We start from the raw sequence: 13,008 nt of genomic DNA, 5'->3' as shown, positions 1-13,008 counted from the left end.
ATCGAATTGTGGTTTGCACCTAATTATTTACATGTGGCCATGATACAAACTAGTTTAGCTAGTTTGACCGCTTAGACTTAACCCAAATTAAGGAATTGAAAGCAAATGCGCCTAACTTCACTTCTACAATCAGGTGCACACCACAAGTTGGTGGCTACCTAACTTGACTCCACCAGCCAGCTTAAAGAGCTCGACTATACTAACTTGACTAGGACTAAATTGCAAAAACAAATAAATCTAATTAAACTAACAAGTTTCAACCCCTATCTAATTAACCCAAGATGACAAGACGACTAGTTTGGCCCAATTTGTATCATTCCACCACACTTTCGTCATCTTGACCTCAAGGTATGAAGTTTGTGGTCACTACCGATGGCTTCCTTTCTCGTTCTGGGTGGTTCGTTCTCGGATGGTCTTCAATCCCCAACATAGCCACCTCCCCTAAGTTCCTTGTCGAACAACCTTCTCTAGTATCATTTGGCGATCTCGGCTCAACCTGTTAGATTGTTTTTTGGTGTCCCATCCTAATGATTGACCGGGCCATAGCTCCTTTTGTCAACTCCTACCTCAATTGACCTAAGCGATTTCCTTATTTTGGTGCGCCTTGTGATCTCATGGTGGTCTATGCCTTAATGATTGAGTGTTGATCCCAATTTGGGTTGCCAACCATTCATAGGATGTGGTTGACACCCTGAGTTGGTAAAAACTCTCAGTCTCCTATGTAACCATCGCTCTCATGCTCTCCACCCTATGTCCTCCCTCAATTGTTGTCAACATAGATAGGGTTATACTCAAACTTGGTCTCAACTGTTACAATTCGACCATATGAGTTAAGTCGAGAGTCGAGTCGAGTCTAGTTTAGTCATGTGAGCTATTAAAGCAAGTCAAATAAATCATGACAGCCCTTAAGGCAAATCTAGTTAAGACAAGTCCAAATAAGTTATGACAACCTTTAAGGCAAGTCTAATTAAGTCAAGTAAGCCTTTAAGGCAAGTTTAATTTAGTCATGTAAGCTTTTAAGGTAAATCTTAATTCGAGTTGTGTTAACTTTTAGGGCAAAGTCTGAGTAGGACTCATTGTCCCCCACCTCTATATATAGAGGGGCAAGGCTTCTTTGTTATTCATGCAAGAATCTAAGTATCTAAGATTGAGAGTTAATTAAGTTTAGTTATTTTCTTATTAACGTATTTACTATTTTAAGGTAAATCATAGCGCGTTAATTAACTTTTCATTCTGACATCCAATTTAGGTGAAACTAAAGCTATAGAACCCTAACTCGCAAGGTTACCTCCATCTAAATTTTCATAATTTTCTTACGTACGAATTAGTCCAGATCTGGTTCGTAACATTAGCATCAAAGTCGACGTTCCTTGGAAGTGGTTAGCATGCATTCCAAGGCCAACGAGGAGGGATTGACCATGGAGGACCATGATCTCATCTCCGTTCCTGTGGGAGTTGATCTGGCATACCCTCCAACCCTAGCAACTGTCAACAATGAGCCACCGACATGGGCAAAAGTTTTTTCTAAAGCATTTTCGGTCGAGTCGAAGGAGAATGTGAAGGAGATCCAAACCGCCCTCAAGGACTCGATCCAAGCCTTGACGGAGACCTTACTAGCCACCCTCCACCGACTTGCGCTACTAGCGCCATCGGCCACAGCAAAAATAGCCCAACCACGACCACCAACTTCAAATCATGAAGGAGGTGGAGAGGAGACCCAACCGTCGGCAAGAACCTTTCCTCTAGGCGTGGAGGAACGCCTTCTATCCCTACAGACCGAGCCCGTCATCGTATCGACGTTGGAGCAGCCACTAGAGACAACCCCCAAGCTATCATCCCCACCCGTGGTGGGAGCTAGGGCTGAAAACCCTAGCCTCCCATCGGCAGCTATCCGATCGTTCCTGTAACAACCCAACCTTAAAAAAAGTTAAATTAAATTAAATTAAAATAAATAAATAATTGAATGGCACGACGTAGCTGGCCTCGTGCCATGCAGTGGCTGGAGGGGAGGGCGCCACACGCCCCAGCCACCGGCCCGACCAACCTAGCCGTGCTAGCTGGCGTGGTGGGCTCCGCCGTTGACACCGTGGCCTCCCTCCCCACGGCCTTTCTCTCTTTTGCTAGCTGGCCTACCGCCACCGGGGTAAGCCTCTCTCTTTCCCTCTCTCTCTCTTTCTCTCTCTCTCTCTCTATCTAGCTCTCTTTCTCTTGCGCTTGGGCTCGGGTGAGCTAGAGCCGAGCCGCTAGTGAGAGGTCGGTCGCTAGATGGCCACCAGCGGCCAGTGCCCTCCCCGCTGGCCCAAGTCCGCAACCCCCTCCCTCACCTTCTCCTTCTTCTCTTCTCTTCTCTTCTCTTCTCTTCTCTTCTTCTTCTTCTTCTTCTTCTTCTTCTTCTTCTTCTTCTTCTTCTTCTTCTTCTTCTTCTTCTTCTTCTTCTTCTTCTTTTCTTTCTTTCTTCTTCTTCTTCTTCCTCAGCTGTTCCCCCTTCTGTAACAGTGCTGGGCTCAGCCCAACACTATAGCAGACAGTGCCGAGCCTAGCACTGTGACAAGGGATTGTTCCCCTTTAATTTGTTTATATTAATTATATGATTTAGTTTCTAAAATTTAGGTAAATCAGATGGTAGATTATTTTGACAATTTACACTCACTAGTATAAGTATTAGCTAAGTATTTTTAGTATAATAATTTATTAATTATAATTATAAATACTTGCATATGATTATATATAGTTTAGCCATTGTTTATTAGATTAATACATGTAATCATATTGATAATAATCTTATATTTTATATAGTTAGTTTTATTAAAAATAATTAAAATATATGTTTCTATTAATATTTTTGTATGCTTATACATGCATATACAATGTGTTTCTAGCACCTTATTATTATTATATATTATTTTCTATGCAATAAAATGCTGAACTCAGATAATTATTTTATATTTATGGATAATGATTATTATATATATGATTAGTAACTAGTTAAGTAAAAGTAGTAATTGCCAAATAATTGAATTATAGTTAGCTATTTTATGTACATATATTTTAATTATATTATTGTATATCTGATTCTTTTATGCTTAAAGAGATTAATTATTATAGGCCTAATATATAATTAGAATAAGGTTATCATAATTATATATATATAATGTATATCAAGTTATTTAATAAAATCAAATAATTTATTATATTTTACACCAATGAATTCTAAATGGGATAAATGGTTAACATCATATTACTTAAATATTTTCAGATCTTGAACCACTTATTTGAGACTTCGTAGATCTTGCTAGTGATATGTGACAGTTGATTAATGGATGTGAGGGATACGTGTGTTGGGTCTTCTAATCAGAGGTGAGTAGTTTTATCTCCTAGACGTCTTTCTTAAATTAGATTATATTATATATTATGTACATGCATGTTTTGGCCTACAGGATAATTATATGACTTTATCTAGAGATGATCACAGCGAGCATACTTTTATCATGCATATAATTAGGCTGATCTTGGATATGAGTATGATGATGATAAATAGAGATGATTAGAGATGATTATACTGTTATAATTTTATATCAAGATAATATCTAGTATGAGTGTGCATGTGATAGACTAGTAGGAGTATGCATGTGTTAGGTACATGGTTGGAGTATACATTGCATCATTTTTCTCTTGATTCTTGTTCCACCAAAATTCCTATTATGCATTGACTCGTTATCATACTGCATATATGTATATGATCTGTCATTTAGAAGGAAAGCTTGAAAGTGATTGATAGGATGATAGGGTAGTTGATAGAAAGCGTGAGGATACCCGAGTGGGCGCGATGATTAGGACGCGCTTGGTGGATGATTGATCGCTTGACATAGTCGCGATCCTGTTGGCCTTACGTCTGAGGTTATTAGTAAGCACAGCAGACATTCGGACACATGCCGTTCGCGAGGGCATATGTGGCGAGTTATCCTCACGAGATTTCTATCAGCTAGAAGGGTGCTCGGTCTGGATAGATGTTGATACCCTTAGCGGATGGCAGGGTATGATTATATTTGAGATACTCCTTGCGGATGACAAAGTATGCTCCGAGCCTTCGAGCATGATGTTGACCGGGTACCAGGTGTTGACTATACATAGTGGTCTAGTATGATGATGACAAATAGAGATGATATTAATGACTGAGATGTTGAGAAATGCATATGATTTTATTCTCATCTGATTACCTGATTATCAAGTGGTCAATATATATTATATATGGTTGCATTTGATATCATAGCATAGTCATGGTCGGCATGCATCATGTGTCATATTTGAGAGAGAGTTATGATGATACTATGGCATGGAGATTTGTTTACTTATTGTCGAGGATTATATACTTTTATCAGTTATGACATGTTATCTACATTTCAATTATATATTATTGAGGTTATATTCATACACTCAATCATGGCATGATACTTTTTCTGATTTATATTATCCAGTACATGATTTACTCTCTGTTTGGCATCACTGATTCGGAGTAAAGTCTATTCACTGATCCTTTTGCTCATGACTTTCTTTATTTTTTTTCTAACCCCCTCAGATATATGGTACGTGATAGCGACTTGAGATATCTTGAAGAGATATTTTAGAGCGAGGATGAGGTGAGCTATAGATGTGAGATGGTATAAAAGATTGTTTAACCATATATTGAGTTGTACCATTACTTGACATTTATACTTTATTGTATCAGACAGTGATTTGTATAGTACATGTCGGATTATAGTGTACTCGTGTATCAGTTGTTTAGTTGTATCTTGATGGTTTGTCGTGGCCTATGTGGGGTTCTACCAGATTATGTAGTGGTCTAGTGTATATTATTGTGGATTTGGATTTTAATATGTTAACAGGTTTATTGGGTTGATAGTATGATTTATTTGGTGTTAGATTATGTGAGCATAGATATTTTAGCAGGTAGTATTGGATGATATCATGATTGTATGTGTACAGGAATGTATCTATGCGTGACGGGCCTCGCCTGTCCTGTCGCGTGCACCGCGCGTGCCGTTTGGGCGCGTGGACGTGTCCATGCCAGGCGAGGGCGTTACAGTTTTCGGTCCTCGCCGCCATGTTTAGTCCCTCCTATGGGACCCCCCGCACTCAAGCCCCGACCACAGTTTGCGCCGGCACCGGTTGGAAGATCGCTAGCAACGGCGGTTTGCACTATAGCAAACCTACGGCCACTGGCCATAGGTTAGACGTCCCACTTCCATTGGTGACCACGACCAGCTTCCTTAGGCTGATTGCCGGCTAGTGGTGGCTACTGTAGCCCTAGGCAACTATCGAGAGGAGCCACAACTGTGAGAAGCTACCCCTACATCGGGGTGGCTCCGCCGTTGCCCCCTTGTAATGGGGCCACTAGGCCCTTCCGTAGCCGTCAGGGGCTAGTGTACCAGCCAGCGATGCACCAGGTCATTCGCTGCACAAGCTCGAGCCTGAGCTCGAGTTTGGTCCTCCATCGCCGTTCCGCCACCAAGAGGATCTGCTAGGGGTTGACTGCCGACAACCCTCAACCGAACCCAGCCGCCGCCGCCCCCCATGCACCTTATGGTAGCGCCCCTAGGCTGAATTCCAAATTCACCCTATGGCAGCGCACTAGTGGCCGCTACTCTCTTACAGTGGAGCCATTGTTCCCTTCCGTAGACGCCGGGGGCCAGTGTACTGGCCGACGATGCACCAAGTCCTCCGCTCACGAGCTTAAGCCTGAGCTCGAGTTTGGCCCTCCATCGTCGTTCCACCACCAAGAGGACCAGCCAGGGGTCCACTGTCGGCAACCCTCAACTGAACCTAGCCGCTGCCGCCCCCCATACACCCTAGGGTTAGGGTTAGGTTATTAGAATGAAGGAGATGAAGTGCATGCTTTTTTAGGTAGGCCAAATTTTCATGAATTGATTCGACCACCTCGTGCGAACCAATTTGGAATGAACAAGACCCCGAGCATGAGTATGAGCCCGAGGAAGAATGGTGGAGTGAACCGGTGGGGTCGCGTCGTCAGATTGAGCCGAACTCACGTGTAGCCTAGGGGTGACATGAGCCAAACCCGTGGGCCTATGACCCATGAGACTAGCCTCGACCCCGAGGTCACTTTGCTCGTGATGATAGACCACATTTTGGGATCCAAGCTCGGATCGTCAAGCTTGATTTTCCAAAATTTTCTAGAGAAGACTTGATACGATTCGGACTTCACCGACGTCGTCTCGACATGGAGTCACTTTAGGAGTGTGTTTGTTTCTTGTTTTAATGTTTAATTTTAATGAAAATAAGTTTTTTGTAAGTCGTGTTCGAACGCGGGTGAAGTGAGTTCAAATGCAGTTGTGAACGTGAGTAAAGAGTGTGCATTGTGCGTTCGAACACCCCGTTCGAACGCACTGTGAACGCCTAGATCGCATTTGCAAATCTAGAGAAGTGGAAAACAGGCACGTTCGAATGCCTTCATCGCATTCGCAATTCCAGAGAAGAGCGAACTCGGTGTGTTCGAACGTGGTCGGGCGCATTCCCTCAATCCTCGGCGACACCGCTTCTAACCCCCCTCGACTGGCCAATCACTCTAGACCCTTAGGGGCGGCCCTCTCCTCTCCCTTTTTCCAGTCTATCCAACACTTGCCCTAACCCTTCCATCGACCATAAACCCTTCCTCCACCACTTTTCACTAGTGCTACCCCATTAACGCTAGTCCTCCACCAACCTCCATCACCTAGGATCACGTGCCTCCATCTACGGATCCTAAATAGACCACCGTGATCTTCATCCACTAATTGGACGATATCTCGAGTTCCCCACATCCGATTTGCCTGAAACTAGATTTTCTAGAAAGCTCTTTTATGGGGCTAAAACATATAAAAATTTCATGTCGATCCGACGGCGGCCTCTTTTAGGATCTTATTTCAAACTTCCATGCCAGATCCAGTCCAGATCAAAGAATTGGAAGGGATCAAACCTTAGCCTAAGGGGAGATTGTATCAAGCTTGGTATCAGAGCCACCGTTTCTCATACAAGCGCTTCCTATGATAACCACCAGAGCCATGGTTGCACGGCGAGAGGATGAAGAAGAGATTCTTCCAATAGAGGAGGGGGAAACGGTTGTAGGGATTTCCACCCGTAGACAAGCCGTGTTGGGACAGATGGCCATCAATAATCAAATGATGATAGAGATGATGCGAGAAATACGGGCGTGGCCGAAACCTTCTTCAACATGCAGGGCAATCGCATGGCAGCATGGGGAACCCTCCGCAGTATACCCAACATCCTCCACAACCTTCCTATTTTTCACAAAAGTAGGGGAGAGTTCGACTATCCAGCAAGATCGAGCTTCTACACCTCAACCCATGGTCAGCCACAACGAATTGCTGTCGGCTACAATGGGATCCTCAACCATTGCAGCAGCCCTTGGAACCTCCAAATCTTCCTATGCACCAGAGACCTCGCCGATAAACCGCGAAAGGCTAGCCATTCCTTTCCCGATCCCTGCAGAAACGACGAAGAGTCTAGCTTCAAGGCAGCAGTTTCCTTCAGCGAGCCCGATGGTCGGAAAGATTCTTTCGACGTCAAAACAGAGTTCTTCGAAGAGTCAACAACCGTGCGAACCACTTTTTAATGGAGGAAGACCACGCATGGCCGCTGGATATCCCTCATCCGGAATTTCTCATCAGTGGTGAGGGAGATGATACAGAACCACAAGTTCCAGCACTTGGGCCGCCTTACACCACCTTCTTTTGCAACCACAGCGAGTCAGCAACCAGGAAGAAATCATGTATGGCCTCTAGAGACCTTACACCATTCTCTGGGGTCAATCGACAGTCGACCGCGACAGCACCATCACCGGTGATGACGTTGCAGCTCCCGCCGAGCTACAACTCGAAGGAGAAGGCTGCAATCTTCCAACCATGGCAGCACCAGCCTTTGACAGCCTTGTAAAGACCTTGTGGGCTGCTGCTTTTCTCACCCAGACAGCTGAAAGCTTCCTGCCATGGCTGCGACAGGACAGAAGAAGGAGATGAAAATTTCATTTTTTGCGCCAACTTCGGCCTTCCATCACCGCCGATTGTCGCCACACCATTGGGAACCCTGCTAGAGCAATTGCCGAAGGTGGTCACTACTCAACCATGGCTGCCACGTGCTAAGGCAACTCCTATGGCAATGGCTGATGGAGATGGAATTATGGGAGGAATATTAGGGATTTCAAATTTTTTTGAAAACCCTAAGTGGTTAGAATTTCAAGAAGGCTACATTGTTGGCCTTGACCAGGTTGAATTGCTAGACATGAGCTGGGTTGGACCAAAGAGCCAAAGGTGTCAAGTCAAGTGTGAGTCATCTCTAGACTTGGGGGCTCAGTTAAGTCAAATAAGGGACATGATAAAAAATCCTCTACTTGACTTAAGTCAAGTTTGCTTATACCAAGATACATTTGACTTGGATCCTAATCCATGGAGTGGGCAAAATGAATATGAGCACAACCAACAGTCAGTTCGGCTGGTTGAACTTAACTCGAGTCACTAGGAGGACCTAATCTAGATCCACCAACTACATCTAACTCGACCTCCCGAGCGCAATTGGATGCACCGGATTTCTATTGCTGAACTGACATTGAATCAATAGGTTCGACCACCCAAGACCAAGTGGACTAAATGTAGATGGACTCAAATTCCAGCTTGGGCCAGTAGGAGTACAAGTTTCCAAGCTCGATTGAGGATGACCCCTTTTGAGGCAATTTATGGTCGCACTTCCCCTGTCTTGCGTGCCTACGATAGACTTGCGGCGGAGGATAGGACCGAGCTTGACTTGGAACTTGTTGATCAAGATGAAACCTTGAGACAGCTAAAGATGCACCTAGCAACAGCCCAAAATCGCATGAAGTAGACTCATGACAAAGGCCGGCATGAGCAAGAGTTTGAGGTGAATCAATGGGTGTTCGTTGAGCTCAGCCATACTCGCAATACACATTGATGCCAATTTTAAACTAAAAGTTGGTTTACAAGTACTATGGTTCGTACCGAGAACTACAACGAATCGGTCCGGTAGCTTACCGGTTGGACCTACCTAAAGGAACCATAGTACTTGTAACCTAGAGAAGTGGGAAACAGGCATGTTCGATCGCGCGTTCGAACGCCTGCATCGCGTTCGCAATTCCAGAGAAGAGCGAACTCGGTCGGTTTGAACGCGGCCGGTGAAATTGTATTGTTTTGGGTTAATTTTGAGTTGTTGGTTAGCCTCTAGAAGAATGTGGATGGCAACTAGAGGTCATTATTGATTATTAAAGAATTGAGTTTTGCCTTGCCTCCTTCGTCTTTTTCATTCTCGTTCTCTCAATCCCCGGCGATGCTGCTTCTAATCCCCCTCGACCAGCCAATTACCCTAGACCCTTAGGGGCGGCCCTCTCCTCCCCTTTCTTCCAATCTATCCAACACTTGCCCTAACCCTTCCATCAACCATAACCCTTCCTCCACCATTTTTCACCGGTGCCACCCGATTAACGCCGGTCCTCCACCAACTACCATCACCTAGGATCACGTGCCACCATCCACGGATCCTAAACAGACCACCCTGACCTTTGTCCACTAATTGGACGATATCTCGAGATCCCCACATCCGATTCACCTGAAACTAGATTTGTTGGAAATACTCTTTTGGGGCTACAATATGTCAAAATTTTACGTCGATCCAACGGTGGCATCTATCGAGATCTTATTTTAAAGTTTCGTGCCAGATCCAGTCCAGATCACAGAATTGGAAGGGATCGAAACTTAGCCTATGGAGAGATTGTACCAAGACCCACTAGACTGGACCTATCTAGTGGAGCAGTTTTTCACATACCATGGCACGCCCGATCACTAGAACGATCAGCTAGCCTCATTCCACTTAGAAGGCGTGGCGATTAGGTGGTACTAGTCGGTTAAGCGGACTTGACCATTCGAGTCGTGGCAGGACTTTGCGGATGCAATTTTATGCTCGGTTCGGTTTGACCCAATATGTGGACTTTCAGGCCATATTGACTAAGCTGACTTAGTCAACAACAGTTTGAGCTTATAGGGAGGAGTTCGAGCAAAAATATGCAATCGAGTCACGAACTGGTTTCACTCAACCTTGAAGAGTACCTTCATTAGTGGGCTCAGGCCTGACATTTAGGTTGAGATCAAGGCTTGATGCCTACTATATTTAACGAGGCCTTCTCCTTTGCTGTCGTGATGGAGTCAAGTCCAAGTTGGATCAGCTGAACCAGATTTGCAAAGTGGAGAGAAGAAAGATGGTCCAAGCCCATGGCCCACTAGAGACGGTATCTGCCTCGACTCAACCTGCACCAACGGCTCAGCCTAACCAAAAGATGATCACGTGCTGCTTTGGAAGAGAGCTGAAGAAAAGGCTTGTGTTTTTACCGTGATGACCTACCCTGGTCTTAAATGCAAGCGTCGGCCAGCTCACGTCATGTTCCTAGGCAAACTCAAGGAAGATGAACGTGAATCTACTAATTGGTATGAGTATAAGGACATGAGAGACTAGTTACCTTGAGGACAAGGTGTTGGAAGCACAGTGGATTGTTACGATCGGACCACATGGGTTAAGTCGAGAGACGAGTCGAGTCTAGTTTAGTCATGTGAGCCATTAAGGCAAGTTAAAATAAGTCATGACAGCCCTTAAGGCATGTCCAAATAAGTCATAACAGCTCTTAAGACAAGTCTAACTAAGTCAAGTCCAATTTAGTCACGTAAGCCTTTAAGGCAAGTCCTAATTCGAATTGTGTTAGCTTTTAGGGCTAAGTCACGAGGCTATCTCCACCTAAATTTTCGTATTTTTCTTACGTACAGATTAGTCCAGATCTGGTTTGTAACATCAACCCAAAGTCCATTTCTCATGCCTTCTTAGAGTTCTTTTTATTAACGAAAGAGCATTTTTCCCACCTCAGCTCACCTCGTCTGCCATCATTAGGATCTTGCTGCCCCTCCATTGTGCCCTTGTGGTAAATGGCTTCTTTTCTCTACCTGAGTTACCGTTGACCCTTATGCTTTTTTCCTTGTTCGCTCTGAGTTTGGTTGTGCCATCTCTTATTCATGCTTATCTTCAAATGGCCTCCTCACAGTCTGATTCGACTTCACCGTTTTGGGGCTTGACTTCGGTTGCATCCACCATGTATCAACCTCAAACTTGACAATGCCTACTTAGCACGTCCAACCAAATGAGATCTGTCCGCACCCATGTTACGGACCGGCTAGAGATGATCCACAACAAGGGAGGTGTAGGTGGATCATGCCAATGTGTACCCTAATCTATTTCAAGCTAAACCCTAGCTGCAGGCGGCTCAATCCAAGCCCTTGGTGCAAGTGGTTCGGGCCAAGCCCTAGGCTGTTGGATGGGGTGGAGTTACATTGCATCGAACTTCATCTCGTGCACCTAACCCTAGTGGGTTCGTCCATCGATGTGCACGCCTAAGGGATGGGTCTACCTCAAACCCAACGACTTCGTAAAAGCTGACATGACTCAAACTAGGATTTGTCTTAAAGGGTTATATGACTTAATGGGACTTGTCTTAAAGTTAAAGGCTTACTTGACTTAACTAGACATGCCTTAAGGGCTGTCATGACTTATTTCGACTTATCTTAATAGCTCACATGATTAAACTAGACTTTCCTAAAAGACTTACATCAATGAAATAAAGATGGCATCAATAATCAATGAAATAAAGACTCTCTTAAACTACATCAACCATTCATCCTCATGTTCATTATCATTAATAACCCTAACATCCAGTCCACCCATCACCACCACCTTCATCCCCACACCATTGTATTTTCCTCTCAGTTTCATTTCGGATGTGCAGAGGGCGTAAATACAAAAATCGTAGATCAGGAAGTTATGGATCAATCCAACTTGGTTTCGTAATTTTTTGACTAAGGGAGAATATTTGATGAATATTTTCCCTCGGTTGCGCAGATTATTTTCTGCAATCAATCCAAATCTTGAAAGGATCGTTCCGTAGGCATAGTCATTGGTATCAAAGCCCAGTTAACCTCAGACCTCTATTAATGCTGGAAACAACAAAGATGGCATCTACAAAGAGATCAATGGAGAACATGCCGACAAGGGAAGACTCAATCCATGATAACCCTAACCGTGAGGCTAACGTCCATGGGTGTGAATATGGGCTTGGCGGATGAACTTAGGGGCATGTTCCAAATATTGCTGCATAATGCTTTAAAGTAATATGTAGTGAACTGATCGGCTTCGTCATCTCCTCGATGAAGATCGGTGCCACAAGAAGGACCAGTGATGAGACTACACAAAACTGATACCCCCACAGGTCCAGGTACGACATATTAATGTCAATGATCCTCTTTTACCTATTCCTACACATCATCCTCTATCTCCAATACACAACCCAAGACCGGCGGTGGTAGAACCCGAGAGCCGTGCAAAACCGGTGCACTTCGTCAATGAAGAGGATTGGCAGTTTGAGTGGTGATCCGACCGATTGGGTGTTTCAAGTGGAACAAATACTTTGATTGTCAAAGCATAGTGGAGGACGCAAATGTCCAGATGGCAAGCTTTCATCTCCAAGGAACGGGCATTGCATTGGTATCAATTGACCATTCGTGGTGGAGGATTTATCAGTTGGGCTGACTTTTATAGGAAGACCACGTAGATTTGGGACAGCTACGTATGAAGATTCTACGCCACATTAAGCAAAATAGTTCAGAAGACAACCGTATTGGAGTACCAAGTAGAATTTAAAACAGTTAGTAGTCATTGCAAGCCACCTTGGACCGAACCGACATTGATGAGCACATTCATTTCAGGGCTGTGGGAGGAGATCTAGGTGGACTTTCATGCTCTTTGTCCTTCCACTCTTGAGGAGGCCGTGAGCATAGAGCAAAAACACAAGGCTCTCAAGATGGCAGCAAAAGCAAGTTGGGGCAATGAGATGGGCAGTTTGTGCCAAGCACGCCGACTGAAAATTCTGCGAGTTCAAAGACAGCGGCTTGTTAG

This window comes from Typha angustifolia, chromosome 14 (assembly GCF_048772165.1).
Source record: "Typha angustifolia cultivar Huaian chromosome 14, ASM4877216v1, whole genome shotgun sequence".
Taxonomy (NCBI): Eukaryota; Viridiplantae; Streptophyta; class Magnoliopsida; order Poales; family Typhaceae; genus Typha; species Typha angustifolia.
The sequence above is the reverse complement of the archived record's forward strand: the minus strand, read 5'-3'. Positions refer to the sequence as shown.